The sequence below is a fragment of the Lepidochelys kempii genome, chromosome 2 (genome assembly GCF_965140265.1).
Source record: "Lepidochelys kempii isolate rLepKem1 chromosome 2, rLepKem1.hap2, whole genome shotgun sequence".
NCBI lineage: Eukaryota > Metazoa > Chordata > Testudines > Cheloniidae > Lepidochelys > Lepidochelys kempii.
The window spans coordinates 176,570,361-176,588,500 of NC_133257.1; the positions used below are offsets into that span (position 1 = coordinate 176,570,361).

At 39.1% G+C, this 18,140-nt stretch overlaps 1 protein-coding gene across 6 annotated transcripts in view; it reads right to left on the reverse strand.

The window, feature by feature from the left end:
• HECW1 (HECT, C2 and WW domain containing E3 ubiquitin protein ligase 1) overlaps positions 1–18,140 on the reverse strand; it is a 353,016-nt gene that overhangs the window by 264,823 nt on the left and 70,053 nt on the right. For 5 of the 6 annotated variants that reach the window (XR_012157436.1, XM_073332821.1, XM_073332823.1 and 2 more), the window contains exon 2: positions 12,163–12,390. The exons of the other annotated variant lie outside the window; for it this stretch is intronic. The gene's annotated coding sequence lies outside the window, so the exon portion shown is untranslated. The remainder of the gene's footprint in view (positions 1–12,162; positions 12,391–18,140) is intronic. 6 annotated transcript variants of the gene reach the window in all.

Genomic DNA, 18,140 nt, shown 5'->3' on the forward strand with positions numbered 1-18,140 from the left:
ACCGTGCACACTGACAGTTCTCAATAAAAACTAAAATAATAGTACTATGAATGATATATGTAGGAAAAGGCTTAATTAGAGTTGCTGTGAGAATCTACACACCTGGTTTTTTTTATTTGCCTGCTTTTTGTTTTGTATTTAATGTGTGAATTTAGTGCTGGAGAAAGGAGCCAGAGTGAAACCCCTGAAAACAAAAGTCCTATGCTTAGCCACAGAACAATTACAAGAATGGCAGCACAAGCTTCCCCACACTGCTGTACTAGTGTGCCTCAGTGCTTACCTGGACAGAGACCCCAGACCACATTTAGCTTGATAGGGTAGCTAAGTGTACACATACCAGGTCTTCAGCTGGTATAAATTATCATAGGGCCATTGATTTAAATGGAGCAATAATAGTTTACACCAGCTAAAGATTTGGCCTCAAGTCTTTGGCCCCTCTTCCAAAAAGATTGACAATGAGTGCCAGTTGTGATTTTTCTTGTAAAGTAGACATTAGACTACCAGAAAAGGGATGACTGAGACAAAAACTTTTTAATACAGGCCCACAACTGCTCCTGAAATAGGTGGGATCTGAATTGTGACCTACATCTACCAGCCTAAACCCATTTTGGGCACTAAGGGGTAATCCATCAGTGAGAAAAATTTCATTGCTACCCCATGTCAGGTGGTCATCATCAGGGTGGATACAGAGGCTGGAAGTGGTGCAGTTTTTCTATATCATGTAAAGTTTAAATGTTATTGGGCATCCAATCCAAAAAAATCATAAAATCACATAAGGGCCATAAACTTGTAGAACCATAATTTAATTTTGACCAGCATTGGCAGAAGTCTACTAAATATAATTGATAATGCAACCGTATACTCAAAAAAAGTACTGTTTAGGAAAGTTTGGGACATACTTAGCCCCAGGTGATATATTTTATGCATTTTCCCATACTCTTTTGCTGTTGGTTATAGCAAAAGCCTGTAGTCACACAACAGCATGAGCTTGTTTGTACCATGTAATAAATCAAAATATTTGTCAATATTTGTAGAATGGACTGATTTGAGAAAAGTTTTTCTAAGTGCTATTTTTATGAAGTTATGCAGATAATAAGACCCTGCCTCCTAATTATAAAATGTTATCTGTGTTTAAAATGCTTTGGGAGACTTCATGAACAGCACCCAATCCCTCCAGCAGCTCATGGACACTTATGTTGCCAAGGAAAAAAACTGTTCAGATACATTTCTGTTCTGGGAAAACTACTAATGGATTACATAGCAGCGAAAAAGAGACTATGACAAGCCCATGGAGCTTGATGCATTTGCAGAGATGATTCCATTTGACTTTCAGTATGGTCATGTGAATTATGTTAAATGGGGTTGTGTGAATATAGACTTCTGGGGGAGGCTAGAAAAATGCCATTGCTGAGTCATGCTAAGCATATATCTGGTAGTCATCACTAGTGGGTAGATGCTGGAAGTGGTGCAATTCTTCTATATCCCATAATCAATGCATAAATGTTATTGGGTATTGTGATGGGACTTAACTCCCATCACCTGCAACGCTAGTGAAAGTGCTCAATCAGTCACGCTTTGCACATGGGTAGGTAATTAACTAATTGGCTCCTGGCCGGGGATGGGGTGCGGGGGAGAGTTAATCTGGCGGGTAGACTATAAAGGATCAATAGTAAATTTATGCCTGTAAGCAAACTGAATATTTACCAGAAACAAATAATGGAGTCTAAGACAGAACAAGCTGTATACATTAAGCAAAAAAAAATGCTAGTTAAACTACTACATCCACCTCCTCAAAAATAGAATTGATGTCTGCATCACTCATCTTGAAGTCCCATAAAAGCTGGATATTGTATCTGCAACTTCAATTTCTGAGTGTATGGGCAAGCAACTCTTTGTCAAAGCAGCAAGTGCAGACGAGGGCAGTGAAAATAAGACTTGGACTAATAAGGGGTATGACACTGATATAGTAAACTATCTTGTATTAGGGCAGAATGTTAAAGCTATTAGATTTCAAAGAGGAAAAGGTACAAGATAAACAACTTTATTTAGTGCTGCCTAAATGCCGTTACTTCTCTCTCACTGCAATGAGCCACTAAAGCAGGAAGCTTGTGCCTGCAAAGCAGTCTGCTTCAGGTATAATAAATTATTGCTGCATTTCTCTGGAGCTGGCAATTTCCTCAACTTATCTGATGAACTGTGGCACAAGAACTTCCAAGTATCTATTCGCAGCACAAAGACCACGCTACACCCCTTGCTCAGTGCTATGATTGGTATTTGTAGCCTACAAGTTTACATTTATTGTTTACTGAAGAGAGAGCGAGAAAGAGAGAGAAATTGAGAGAAAAGCTTCTAATTGGTACAGATAAAATGCAAAGCTCCTGTCCAAATTTGCTGTAGCTAAGGTTTTTTTCTCATCCCGAAAACACTCAGAATGCTTCCTGTTTGTACAAAATCTTGCCCTTACATTTCCAGTGCCCCATTGTGATGACACGTAACCACTTCACTGCTGCTGACTTTAGCAGACAGGACCTAACATTCTTATTATTTCAATGGAAACTATTTCAATGTGCCCCATTTTGAGTAATAAAGCCTTTAGCTGGTCATTCACGTTCTAATTCTGAACAACAAATTTGTTTAAAAAATTAGACTTTTAACTCTTAAATGCTATTTTGGACATCCAAGTGCAGAATTTGGACCTTCTATTTCAAAGGATTATTTCAAGCTGTGGGTCAGATTCTCTGCTCAACGTTGTGACATGATAATTTTGTTCACTAGTTTCTGACACTCTTATAAACACAATCTAGGTTTGCAGCACAGTAAACACTAGTAGTTGATATCACTTGGGTTACTCCATTCACTTCTTCAAGACAGCTTGTGTATGATTGATATTAAAGGATGATACAAAAATGAACAAACGCTTCCAAAAAAAGGAAGCCCTATGGTGGGGAAAAAATACCACACCGGGAATCTCAGCTGACTGATTGCCTCCACTCTGTTCTGAATAAAAAAGCTCTCTGAATTATTGTAACACATCCCAAAGAACATCCTTAGTGGATGTGAAAGATTGACAACCCAGTGCCACCTCTGCCTGCTGTAAATAAAAGAAAAATCTAGAGAAGCTGAAATTTTCTTTACTGTTTATGTGAAAGACAATTGTGCTATGGAATTGGGATGTTAGCCAAATTCTGTCCTGATTTATAGCCCATGATATCCTGCCCATGTATTCCTCACATCCAGCCCCCAGCTTACATTTTCATGCTACAGAGACTTTCACGGTCAGCAATACAGGGGCTGAATTCACCCCTAAACGTTTGTATTTTTCAAAGATGCTATGTATGATAAGTGATGTTTAATACAATAACAATAAGAATAAATAATGGTAACCTCTCTGCCTCACATTCCCAATCTACATAATGGAGAGAATGACACAGACTTCTCTATCTTACAGGGATGTTTTTAGATCTAGTCAGGAATTTTCTGTCAAAATGATTTTTCAATGGAAAATGCAGTTTCTACAAAGTCAAAATTTGCCAAGTAAAAATTTCAATTTTGTCATTTTCTTTTATTTTCGATGGGGAAAATTAAAACTTTTTTTTTTGTTTCAGGTCAGTTTGACCGAAATTGAAAACTTTCGGTGTGTTGAACTGAACAGAAAGTTTCGTTTCGAGTCAGTTTGACATTAAACTACATCTGCTGATTTTCGTTTAGCTCTAGGTGTAATGCAGATTAAACTTTAGAGAGTGCTTTGAGGCTCTAAAGCACTATATAAATTCTGAGTACTAATACATTCAAATGATCAAAACCATCTTTATTTTTGCCCATATCTAGTACATACTTAATTGTTATAGAATTTAGTATCAAGAGAGTTTAAATTACTCTGGTTGTGAATGCCAAAATATATTGACTTGGGCTTTCATGAACACTTCAGAAAGTAGAATACGGTAGGATGTGATTAACTGATCAATCAATTACTGTCTTTTTAAAAAAGTATAGGAGTCCAAGCTAGATGATTCTGTGGTGGAATTCAGCATTATAAAGAAAAACAAGGGTGCTCTGGGGGCTGATGAAAGCGTTGGAAAAAATCAGATCATGAAGGTTATACACGGGCTACCATGGCCAAACCTATTCTGTGGATAAACAAAGAACTTCACTTTCCAGGCTTGTCAACCCAGCAATTCCACTGAATGATAATTTCCCACAAAAAGACAATTTAATTTTTTTAAAAGGGAGGGAGGCTGATTCAGACAGGTACAGGAGACCTCTGGTTCTTATTGTTCCCAAGGACCAGTTAAGTTACTAGTGTGACATTTTCTGCTGATGCTTTAATACCACATGGTGCGGAGTACAAACTGCTTTCTTCTGACTGATTGGTGGTGATAATAACTTGGGCCTCTAGAGGTATGTCTACATGTCAATTAAACACCCAAGCCCAAACACTTACACTGCAGTTTTACAGCCCTGCAACCCAAACCCACGGAGCCTGAGTCAGCTGATACAGGCCAGCCAAGGGTGTTTAATTGCAGTGCAGAAATTCCCTGAGGAGGAGTTAATAACTTGGACCTGCTGGGGAATCAGACTGCCTCTACCTTTTTTTTTTTTTTTTTTTTTTGCGGCCCTGGTTGGGGTATATCACGTGCCACCCACCCACCCACCACCACACACCCTTGTTTACCTGGAAGTCTCTATCTAGTATTCCCCCTTGGCCTGATTTTCAGAAGTGTTGAACATCAACTGCTCTTATTGACTTCAGCGAAATAGGTAGGTACTCAGCAGCCACCAACTCTGCGAATCAGGATGCTAACCCCTTCTACAAACACACCAGTCAGTTCCACATATATTATCCATTCTAAATCCATTCCCCATCAGACTGAACCTTTTAAACCAACTTCACATAATTCTCTAGGGCAGGTGATGGGAAGAATATCATACAATGAATATTGGCTTTGCATCTAGGGGCCCAATAGAAAGGCTTTGCAGAAAAGCTCAGATTTACTTGAACTAGCCCAGAAGAAATAAATGTTTTGCTTTGTGGTTAGGCAACTTGCATTTTCCAATGATGTGAAAAGAGTTCCTAAATTTACCAACTGTTTTTAAGAGCATCTGTTCTCTCTCATCTCTAAGTAAGGCACAATAGATTTAGCCATCCAATTCTTTTTAATTTTTTGAACTGTAGGTTTGATGAAAATTCAAAGTCATCCATGTACAAAGATGCAGTGCACAAAAACACGATCTAATATCACAAAAAACATCAAAAGGTAAAGTTGACAGCAGGGTCAACAAATGAAACATGAGTAGGTGAGCACAGGACTGAATCTAACATATTTCTATTGATGTGAGATACTGCCTTCCAGTTACTGTAGATACTAATATTTTCTATCCACCACTTCTTTTTTGTTTTTAGATGAGGGAGTCTTGTATTTGTTAAGACAATGGTTTATCTGCACAAGATAGCACAGGTGACTTCTGAAGTATAGAATTGATAAGTCTAGACTAACTTTTGGAACTCCTTGAGTCTGATTTGAAATCCAGAAAATAAAAGATCACAGGCGGCTATTTGTACATCCAGTGTTGAAAAAACATGCCTGGCTTTTGGCAGAAATGCTAATAAGTGGTCTGTTGTACTGCTGATTTGTGTGTGCAGTTTCCATTGACATTAATAAGAGTTAAGATCACAATATAGAATCTTCTCTTCATGTGCCAATATATATTTATGCCTGTATCTGTAATTTTCACTCCATGCATCTGAAGAAGTGGGTTTTTTACCCACGAAAGCTTATGCCCAAATAAATGTGTTAGTCTTTAAGGTGCTACTGGACTCCTCATTGTTTTTGTGGATACAGACTAACACTGTTTCCCCTCTGAATATGGGAGGTAGGGTGGTGAACTGTCCCTTAGTAAACACACTTGGCTCCTACTGAAAGTAGTGGGAGTTACATGTACACACCAAAAAAACTTCTAGAGTACTCCTTAGCCTCCCCACTAAGGATTTAGGGTTCTCTCTCTGCACCAACTCATTAGGGACCTAATCCAAAATCCATTAAAAATTCAGTAGGGGTCTTTTATAAGTAGTATCCATTTCTGAATATAGAAGCTAGCATTCTGCCTTTATCTTCTACAAACATAATCTGCTATCACTGAAGTCACTGGAAGTTTTATTAGGCCCCAAAAGTTCTAATTTTTATAAAGCAGAATCATACAAGTCTGTTTTTAACTGTGAACCTAATTTTCAAACATGCATTTGGACATCCAACTAAGTTACTGCATATATGAATATCTCAGTGAGAACCATGATGTATAAAATGAACATTTTCATGTTAAATACCAATCTGAACATCATAGTTTGGGATTTGGATGTCCTATGAAGGTACCTCTGTTTGGCAATTGGGCTGTGCGGATATAGCAGAAGTGATTTTTCTAGTGGAGAAGACTTTCAAAGAACTATAGGTTATTAAAAAGGGAAGAGAAAAAATTAAAGTATTCAGATAAGCCTCAGCCACAAAAGAAAAGGCACATTTTCCCCTCCACTCCCAGCTGTCCTGTTTCTCATGATTTTTTCAGAATACAAGAAGAAATAAAATTATCAATCCATGAGCTATTCACTGAATCTTCTCTCTGTGGAACATGGAAGTTGTCATCAGATTTTGGATCAGCACAGTATGACCAAGATCAGCATGACAGATTATTCCAAGGAGAATTTTTTAGTGCTATGATTAAAAGGATAGTGGAGACATTTAGGGCTTTAAGAACAAGGTGTAAACAACAATAGAAAAGAAAGATCTATTTTCTCTAAGGTTAAACAAGTGACAACCATTCCCCTTCATTCCTTCCTTTGTGGAAGTTATTAAGGCAGAGTGGGGACATCCTAATGAGGGCAGAACACTAAGCAGACAGGAAATGACATTTTATAAAAGGCAACACAATAAAGCTGATATTTCTATGCTTGAAGTAGCTATGATCTGAGCATTTATATCAAAGGACATAGTCACTTTGTGATGAGGTTTACAGATCCCACACTAAGGTTAAAGGAACGGTGGGACAGTATTGGGTCAAGAAGGCCTTGCCCCATAGCAGCTGCCAGGCATACTCCCTGTAGAAGACCATCTTAAAAGGCAACTCTGGCAGGCAGACTGGGGAAACAGTGATGAGAGACTGGCTGCAAGAAGGCAGACAGGCGGTAGCTGTTGAAGCAGAGCAATCTACAGGGGGAACACTGGGACCGTGAGTAAGACTTGGCTGGCAGACCTGGGCCCCGCCCTCTTTCCTCCCTTCTTCCTGACTATGGGAGAACAACTGGACCCTGGGAGTGAGGTGGGAAGCTGCCCCCCAACCCCAAGTGGAGCTCTAAATTATTGAGACCGTGCAAAGAGAAAGCTGGGAAGGTAGGAAGCAGCCCAGGGAAGGCTAACCTAGATCAGCAGCTAGAAGGGACTGACCCATCCCTGGCCTCTCCCTCCTTGGGTCCTGCGCCAGGACTCAGTAGAGAGGGAGAGGTCCCTCTGCCCTTCCCTCCTCCCACTGGTCGCCTGAGAGATCCTGGAGGCGGGAGTGTGGGGTGCGATAAACTGTGTGTTGGCTGCTAGGCCCCCCAGACTTCCCGGAAGAGTTGCCCCAAGATTTGGAGAGATTGTTTGGCTATGGCCTGACCACTAGGCCTACTGGGCCCAGAGTGATGCCTGCTACACATCTGAGGAGACAATTATTTATTTTCACGGAAATGTTCAGATCTAAAGATGGGGCTTCAGTGAGAAAATACGAAGTAGCATAGGACACTCTTCAAATATAGCTATCCCACATCTACTTGCTATGGCAGCATTTTGTAGGTGCAATGAACTGTATTAAATATCTTTTTCTGTAGGCAAAATATTAAAATTCACTCTAAACAAGGTCACACTGGCTTCATTTCTGTCTTTCTCTAGAGTATCTAAATGGCTTTGATGTAATCTGGAAGACACTGACTATGTCAGACACAGAAAATCAACTGATATTTGAAGTGAATTCTTTTCTCAGGCAAGCTGACCCAGCAGAACAGTTGTTTGGATAGACCCTGTAAATAATAAAGTCTAGGACTGAAATACCAGCTCTCACTAACGTGAATGGGAATTTTGCCATTGACTTCAATAGGCCAGGATTTCACTGCTGAAGACTACACACTACTTAATGACAGGTTTCAGAGTAACAGCCGTGTTAGTCTGTATTCGCAAAAAGAAAAGGAGTACTTGTGGCACCTTAGAGACTAACCAATTTATTAGAGCATAAGCTTTCGTGAGCTACAGCTCACTTCATCAGATGCATATCATGGAAACTGCAGCAGACTTTATATATACAGAGAGAATATGAACCAATACCTCCTCCCACCCCACTGTCCTGCTGGTAAAAGCTTATCTAAAGTGATCATCAGGTGGGCCATTTCCAGCACAAATCCAGGTTTTCTCACCCTCCACCCCCCCACACAAATTCACTCTCCTGCTGGTGATAGCCCATCCAAAGTGACAACTCTTTACACAATGTAATTTAATTTTACTCAATTAACTTAATATTACTCAAATCAGATAGAATTAAACTACATCATTTTGGAGTTAAAAAATAAATCACAGCCAAGTCTTATTCCTAAAAGCAGGACAGAGGTTAGAAGGAAATGTAACATCCTTGAGAGAGAGAGAGTTCTTTATCCATTAGATACAGAACTGTCTCATACAAGTGGGTCCTAGAGGTAATAAAAGAAGAATACTGATCACAGGAGAGTGTATTTCACCTCGTTTTCCATGCAGTCAATTTCACACTGGACAGAAAAACCAAGCAAGATCTAATAAGGCAGAGAACACTTTCTGGAGAAAGAGAAGTGGAGTCTCCTTCACAATGATAATTTATATATACACACTACATAGGATCACATTTTATTATTTGTGTAACCCTGAGAAGTTCAGGGAGTCTGAGCACTGTTGGCTCACAAAAGTCTAAACAAACATATAATGTAATTCAGATTTCGCAAAGAAACTCTAATCAATTCCTCACACAGGAAATACACAATGCTGCCATGTACCAATAAGATTATGTCACCAAAGATTCAGAAGATTTCCTTACAAATATGTGGCCCAATCCCTCCATCGTCACTATCCCTTGAATTACTGGTTCCAAGAGAGTTCACCAAGGTTCTGGTGTGGGTAGTGGCTCAGCTAAGGGGAGTATATTTATACCTCTTTATGGATAACATTCTGGTCAGAGCAGCTTGAAAAGACATTCAGTATTTTAACCAATAAGAAAGAGAAATTTTATATCAGCCCAGAAACCATATCACTGTGGAGCAGAAATAAATACCACACTGGAAAAAAATTTCCTTAAGAAAAGGAAGATTTCTAAAGATAGCAATTTGCAATACTGCCATTCTGCCTGCATGTTTTCAACTTCTAATAATTGCGGGTCCTGGAGAAATTTTCTTCATGTTATTCCACTGACATTTTCTCTCATTTATTCTCCAAGTATTTCATTCTGCACATCGCAGCTTCTCTCTCTCTCTCTCTCTCACACACACACACACACAAACCCCACTCCCTAGTAGCACCCCATTTCCACAATGTTTGAGGTTCACCATGTTTTGTTCCACCCAGGAAGAGGCTTCAAAGACTGGTGATCTAGAGGCAATAATTTGAGAACGACTGTGCTATCTGTGTTCTATATACTCAAGCTGGATTATCCACTGTTAAAATTCCCTCCATCTCAATTGCATGGCCAAAATTTTAAAAATTGTTCGGTGTCCTGTTATTCTATTCTATTAAGCATCTCAATTATTCAATCAATAGTACTACTTAGGGCAAGGCTGTGATTTGCAGGGGTGCAGCCTTCTGGTCTGTGTCCTGTGGGATAGGGCAGCCCCCACAGAGATGCTACTCCCCTCTCCCGTGTAGGTTGGCAGACAGTGGCCAGATAGGAGTAGGCAATGGGCAGAGCCCCAGCACACCAGCTGAGCCAGCCCAGAGGGAAAAATGTTCTGTTACTGGTATATGCCAGGAAGAGGAAACCAGGGGAGGAACTGTGACTGTTCAAATCAGTTTCTTTCTTAGACTGTTCCTGGGGCAGTGCATCTAAATGTTACCTCTCATCCAAGTACAATCATAATCCAGTCCTTCGTCTCTAACAGTGATAAATACAAGTTTTTGTTTGTTTGTTTCATTTAAAATGGCATTCACCAAACTAATCATCCAGTTACCCAATATTTACCTACTCATGCATTTTATTGTTTTTTTCTTTCAAGTCTGTCAGACCTAAGTTTCACATGACATGCCAATACTATTTTGCACTAGCATAACTACTAGTGGATTCCATTGTATACACAGGGTTTATGTGTTTGCTTATTTGTAAATTGATGGAACTTCAATAAATATTTTGTTTTAAAAAACAACTCTGATGCATTCATTTGTGTGTTAAATTACTGATTAAAGTAGTAAGATTAGTATTCAAGCCGATACCAAAATCTCTCACAGCAGAGCTGCCAAACACAACAGAAGAGTATTACACTATTAGAAAAAAACTGGTTCACAGAAACATAGTTCTCCTTTACCTCTTATAAAAACAGGCAGGAGCTAATCCCCTTTTAATCATGTTACTAATTAGACAAGATAGTTTCCAGTTCTGTTTTATTCTTAAATTCTTTCTACATCTCATTTTAGCATACTATAGCATCTTGTTTATAGTACATTGAGAAACAAGATCTATAGACAAATAATGTCTATTGACATTCTAATTTGCAACATGGGTGTGGAACAAGTAACTATATAGAAAATATTCCACTAAAAATCATTAGAAACCAGTGCAATTGCAACTAGGTCCACAGTAGACAAAGTGCATTTCCTTTTAAAGGGATAGTGCCAAGCACTTCAGGTTTTTTAACTCTTTATGATGGAGACTCTAGTTGGTTAATGATTAAATGTTCACAAGTGCCACATTAGTCCTTTTTTTGGATTTTTCTGTTTCATGCTTTCAAGAAAGTTTGAAGAATTTGCTTGGAAAATAAATAAAAACTAATATGCAGCTTCAGAGTAACAGCCGTGTTAGTCTGTATTCGCAAAAAGAAAAGGAGTACTTGTGGCACCTTAGAGACTCAAATAAATTGGTTAGTCTCTAAGGTGCTATAAGTACTTTTTTTCTAATATGCAGCTGTCACTATTAAAGTCAGCATTTGCCAGCAGTTAGCATGAAGTGGAATCTGAGATACTAAAGTTTCCCCCTGCACCTCGAATAGGAAATAACTGTAGTAGCTGCATGATATCTGTTGTCAAATACTGACTTTTTAATGGTGACCACTAAAGCTGGTCAAAATGTTCAAACTTTCAAAAGTTCAATGAAATTGTTTTTCTGTTTTTTTCAACCATCTTATAGAATGGTCATAATAAAAAAAATCAAAATTTCGATGAAAATTTTTCACCAAAACAATTCGAAATATTTTCACAAAAAGAATTCTGCATTTTTTACCTGCTTTAATAAACAACTTAAGATTATGTGGAGTTTTCAAATATTGTTTGTCACATTTTGGGCTGGTTTTACTAACTAATGACAGGTGACACATAAAAATAGCACTTCCTGAACCTTCATCCACAACTAAAACCAAACCAAGCCTTTTTTGAGGTTTCATAAAATTCAAATAATTCTTTTTATCTTCATGTGTCTGACTGTCTAAGTATTTCTCACACATCTGTGGAATCTTGGCATCTTTGCACTGCTGGTGTTTGTTTGGAGACCTGAAATGATTTACTGACATAATGTACAACAAGAAAGATTGCTCTTGCCATATTTCCAGGCCAACCTAAAGAAATACCAGAAACCATAAGATAATGTCTCTTCTTTTCTTACATTTACAGAACCAAGAGTTTCTGACAGTTACATTTAAGTATCAAAACCTCTGAATGCTTACCTGCACTAGATCCTTGAACTACTAACCTTGAAATAATCTAAAAGGTAAGAATTTTCTGTGACCATTTTGGAGGGAAATAAAAAAAACTCATTTTTCAGATTTTTTCACCAATTTTTTCCCTCTTCTTTCTCCACATTCCCTGTTCTCTTTTTTGCCTCTTCCCCTTACTTTTCCTTTTTTATATTTTGCCATAATAAATTAACTATTTGTACTTATGTATAAAGTCACACCTTTGATTATCTCTGCTAATGACATACCTTAGGTAAGATTGCCACCTGTCCAGGTTTTCCAACGATTGTCCCTTTTTTGAGGTAGCTGTCCTGGGAAATCTGTAAGGGTGCTCAGTATACGCTGCAAGCTGTCCAGTTTTATGGGCACAGGATCATCCCAGATGTCCTGGTTTTTTGTACCTCAGAGGTGGCAACCCTAACCTCAGGCCTCACCTGACAGGAACCAGGTTTAATTTTTCTCTCGTGGATCAGTAACTGGTTAAAAGATAGGAAACAAAGGGTAGGAATAAATGGTCAGTTTTCAGAATGGAGAGAAGTAAATAGTGGTGTCCCCCAGGGATCTGTACTGGGACTAGTGCTATTCAACATATTTATAAATTATCTGGAAAAAGGGGTAAACAGTGAGATGGCAAAATTTGCAGACAATATAAAATTATTCAAGGTAGTTAAGTTCAAAGCTGACTGCAAAGAGTTACAAAGGAATCTCACTAAACTGGGTGACTGGGGAATAAAATGGCAGCTGAAATTCAATGTTGATAATTGCAATGTACTGCACATTGGAAAACAATCCTAACTATACGTACAAAACGATGGGATTTAAATTAGCTAGTACCGCCCCAGAAAGAGAACTTGGAGTCATTGTGGATAGTTCTCTGAAAACATCCACACAATGTGCAGCAGCACTCAAAAAAGCTAACAGAATGTTAGACACCATTAAGAAAGACAGAAAATATCACAATATCACTATATAAAACCATGATACACTCATACCTTGAATATCCATGCAGTTCTGGTCACCCCATCTCAAAAAAGATATATTAGAATTGGAAAAGGTACAAAGAAGGGCAACAAAAATGATTAGGGGTATGGAACAGCTTCTGTATGCGGAGAGATTAAAAAGACTTGGACTTTTCAGCTTGGAAAAGAGACGACTAAGAGGGGGATATGATAGAGGTCTATAAAATTGTGCATGGTGTGGAGAAAGTGAATAAGGAAGTGTTATTTACTCCTCATAACACAAGTACCAGGGGTCACCCAATGAAATTCATAGGCAGAAAGTTTAAAACAAACAAAAGGAAGTGCTTCTTTACACTATGCACAGTCAGCTTATGGAACTTGTTGCCAGGGGATGTTGTGAAGGCCAAAAGTATAACCGGGTTCAAAAAAATAATTAGATAAGTTCATGGAGGGTAGGTCATCAATGGCGATTAGCCAGGATAGTCAGGGATGCAACCGCATGCTCTGGGTTTTCCTAGCCTCTGATTGCCAGACGTTGGGAGTGGATGAAAGGGAATGGATCACTTGATGATTGTATGTTCTGTTAATTCTGTCATGCAATGTTCACTAGTTCACTGATGGAGACCAGAATCTTCTTGCCAGCTCCTCTGCATCATACTGCAAAGTTTCCTTCCTGCTCTGGACTTCCTACTATACCTGGGCTTACCAGGCCTTCTCATTAGGATCCCTGATTGATATATTCAGCTCCTTGCCTCCAGTCACATCACTTGTCTGTCTTACTTTGGCAGACACTGTTTCACAGCTCTTTCCTAAACTTCATCTCAAGCAGAGATATTTCACCACTTTGTGACTTACACTGTCTCACAGAGCTTATCTGCCCCTCTTAAACCTGCATGGCAGCACTCAGACCATCTCTCCAGCTGCATTAGCAGCAGAATTTGGAACCTATTTTTCCATGCATTCTTTGATTCTGCTCCTACCTCCGGTCACCTGAGGGAGAGGCAGTACCCCAGCATGCATTTTATTGTAATGATTCTCATTTAAATGGGATGCTGTCATGACACATATCCTAAAATCTGGAATAAACCCCAGTGCTGAAAACTGAGCTTATTCAACTTCAGATAACACTTGGCAGCCAAAAGGAATTCTGTCCAACATCCATATTGACAAAAGAAGTTGAAAGTCACATTTTGGGACAGACAAATGCTCTTTTCACTTGGTAAAGTGAAAAAATTTAATAGCCCACGACTGCATCTGAAGATTGTTTGTTCATTCATTAAACAACTGGAACTATGAAAAATTAGCATGCTGGTTATGATGAATTACACCTCCAGAATTCTGACAAATATAGTAAAGTATAGATAAAAGGCTTTGCCAGGCAGAAGGGAGGATGTAACAGAGGTTTAAGAGTGGTAAAAGCAGGTCCCTTATTTGGGAAAGAATCAAACAAATGATGCAGCGAACAAAATGCTGGTCTGCTTGGCGACTTCACTGGAAAAGGCTATGGGTAAGATTCTGGACGCTTTGACCAGGAACACAATGTACCTTTTGCAAGACTGTTGTGTGCTGTGACTCAGAAAAAGGCAAATCAGTATGGATTGATAGACATAGAGTTCTTTTGGGTATATAAGAGAACTGAGAGACAGAAGTGAAAGAGTGTATATTAGGTGTTTGTGGTTTAGATTTGCTGATAATATTTCCCTGCTCAAAAGGAACAGTGGGCCAAATTCTGCTTTCAGTGGAAAATCCAGCCCCCACCTCCATGAGTGTGAAACTCCTCCAGGCAGAAAAAGTGGAGTGATTCACTGCGCAAAAGAGGGGCCTAGATTCCACGAGATTATGCAAGGGGTGCTTCCCGAATGGTAGCATCCACTGAGACGATGAGGGAATGGCCAAAAACTTGCACTGCATGGATTCTCCAGGGCTCCCCAATATAATGCAGTTGTGTTAGGGCATAACACATTAGCCCACAACCTCACAGGGCTGTAGTAGCATCCACAGAATAACTATGGAGCCACTCCACGGGTTTAGGAGGCCCCTCCCTTTCCCTTGGGCATCTCCTCAGTGCTCAGACTAGCCTCTCAGGCTGATATCAGGCTCGGGATTTGCCCCTCAGAAGTGCTGGAATTTTTATAGATGGGGTGCTGAGAGGTGAACCAAGGTGTAAACTCCATATATAATAGAGCAGCAGGGAGCAGCACCCCTAGTTCCAGTACCTATGCCTCAAAATTACACCAAAGTAAATTCAGAGTTATGACACAGATTTTGGTTACTTCATATTTACCTGAGATGAAATTAAGTAGAATTTGGCCCAATGTGTGTACAGGAAGGAGAAAGCAATTGAAACATTTTCTTTTAAATGGAACCACTTTCTGTCATCATTTATACCCCATACAACCTGCACAAGGTGAATAGGGTTGCGCAGTTTGTAAATCAGGTCTCCTGAGTAGGAAGCAGAAGATATAAGTGAAAGTAAAATCAACTCTTCAGGGTGGAGAGAAGTAACAGGTAAGTTTAAAACAGACTGGCTTGTTGTAGGTTGTAAATAATAACGTGGATAACTGTAGTATTTCAGAAATAGCTAGGTTCATGCAGAGTAATAGAACATAGCAAATGCATTCAAAACCATTTGAAAATTATGGGCCAATTTCATCACTGGTAGTAAAATTCCTCTTACAGCAGTGTCACTACATCTTAAGTGTTTGGTCTGTTAAGTGACAAACCTATAAATTGCTGCAAGCCCTCTGAACACAGAACTCCCAATAACTCAACGGGAGTTTTGTGCATGATCCCAAAAAGTGGGGTAGTAGGACAAAGATAAAATCACAGAGTGAAATCCTGGCTCTCTTGAAGTCAGTGGGAGTTTTGCCACTGACTTAAAATCAGACCAGGATTTCAACCACTGAGGTTACAGTCCAGAAAGCATAATATTCATTTTTTTTAAACCCTAAAAAGAGACCAAGGCCTCCAAACTGCACCGATAGAAGTCAATGGGAGTTTTGCGTTTGACCTCAGTGGAATCATTCCTTATTTTATTTAAAACACTTATCCCCTCTGCAAACCAGTTGTTTTTGTAATGTCAAAACAGTAAATGTTACAGGAGAAGTCAACAAAAATACTACCTGAGTTTGGTAGAAAGAAGTTACTGGAGTAGATTAGTCAGATTTTGCACCTTTACATTGCATTCAATGCCTGCTATTATGGCCTGACCCAAACCCCACTGAAGTCAAGGCTTCAGATCAAGCTGTTATTCTCTAGCTGATGGTTACAGAATCACTTTGCAATTAGACTTACAGCTTCTGCTGTCATATACGGAGGGAGTGCTAGGATTTGTAAATGTTATGATTTTTGCTAGAAACCACAGACTGACCTACTTCACATTTGGGGACCAAATCGGGCAGCTCCAATTCAGAAGAAAGCTTCACAAAAAAAATTGACTTCAAGTTGTGCAAGTGACTGTGTTGAATCACTGTGTCAAAGTAAATTGAGACTGACAGTTCTTTACACAGTTCATCTCCTTGTAACCAAGTTAAAAGGCATCTATTCAAAAAATTAAACTTCTGTGAGACACAAATCATGAACTGTTTTATGTAATATACTGTGGACCTCCCTTCTAGTCAACTCTGATACAATTAAAATCTACTTTTCCTAAAAGAATCAGCCAATTAACAATTGAATGAAAGGGGGCAGATTGGGTTAGTTGGCATTTATTGTATCTGTAAATATAAAGAAGATTGCAAATATTCATATGTTTATAAGGAAAGAGCTTTTGAATCTGGAGAGTTGGTTCAGGCCCATCTGTCATTTACAGTGAATGAAAATGGGAGTCCCAAATTATTTCAATGCATTGCAATGTGCAAACTGCAATTACAGTGAACCACTGCATATAAATAGTGGTCCAGGTCAGCTGATGTAAATCAGCAGAGCTCCATTGGTTTTTGGACCAGTACTGTAAAAAATAAAAGTAAACCCACACTTAAAAAGCTCAAACCTTTAACATAAGAGGGTCCTACTGTATAGAATATAGCCCCTATTTTCAAAATAGCTCATCACCTGCAATAGATGCTGAACATTTCTGAAAATCTGGCTTGTATTTAGGTGCCTATATGGAAGCAAAGGTCTTCTGAAAATCTGGCCTAATTAGGCATTGGTGTTTATAGACCACTGCCTATCATGCTGACCAATAGTGTCTCATTGTTCCCTTGTCCTTTCCTGTCTATCTAGATCCTTCTGTTGTCTCTTGTTTTAAACTTAGATTGTAAGCATGTTGGAGCAGGGACCGTCTTCGTGTTCTGTGTTTGTACAGTGCCTAGCACAATGGGTCTCTGGTCCATGATTAGGGCTCCTAGGTACTTCAGTAATAAAAATATAAAAATAATAATAAATGGAAGTGCTGAGCCCTTGAAATCTTTTGAAAATCTGGCCCCGTGACAGTCTCTGCATATAGAGGTAACCCTTTTAATCTTGGCAGAAGGTAGAAGAAGATATCCTTGACCTTTAGAAGTTTCTACCACTCTCATTTTTATTGTTCTGATTTTTTTTTTTAGCTGACTGTGGAGGTTTTTAAATAGTTTACAATATAAAATAATGCCATCATGGTTTCCTAACGCAGTTTGCTTCTCTAGCAAAGAATATTTTCTATATCTTCCTGTATCAAAAGAGATGGGACAGAGCACCCCGCTAAGGGTAGACAGATTTCACCTGTGGGATAATATTCCAATTGGGGAGATGATCAGGGTGAAGAAGAATTGATGTGAGTGCAGAGCAGGATAAACAAATTAATCCAATGGGAAAATGCTTTGGGAGCAGCACATATGTAGAGGGTATCAACAGCAAAGCAATTCTGAGAAATAAAAGAAGAACTAGAAAGGATTTATTGTGTACACATAAGCCAAACTACACCTGGAAAGAAATAGCAAATTAACCTTCTGGGTGCAATTCTGCCATCTTTACTCACACCAAGTAGTACCTTCCTCCAAAAACATATCCCACTGTAACCAATGAGACTAACCAGGCAGCAAAGTACTACTCAACGTGAATAAGAGCTGTCTGCAGTGTTGTTGTAGCTGTTGGTCCCAGGGTACAAGACAGACGGGGTGTGTGTGTGAGGTAATATCTTTTATTGGACCAACTGCTGTTGGCGAAAGAGACAAGTTTTCAAGCTTGCACAGAGCTCTTTGCTAGGTCTGGGAAAGGCACTCAGAGTATAACAGCTAAATACCAGGGTCGAACAGATAAGGAGTTATATATGTTGTAAGAGACCATTC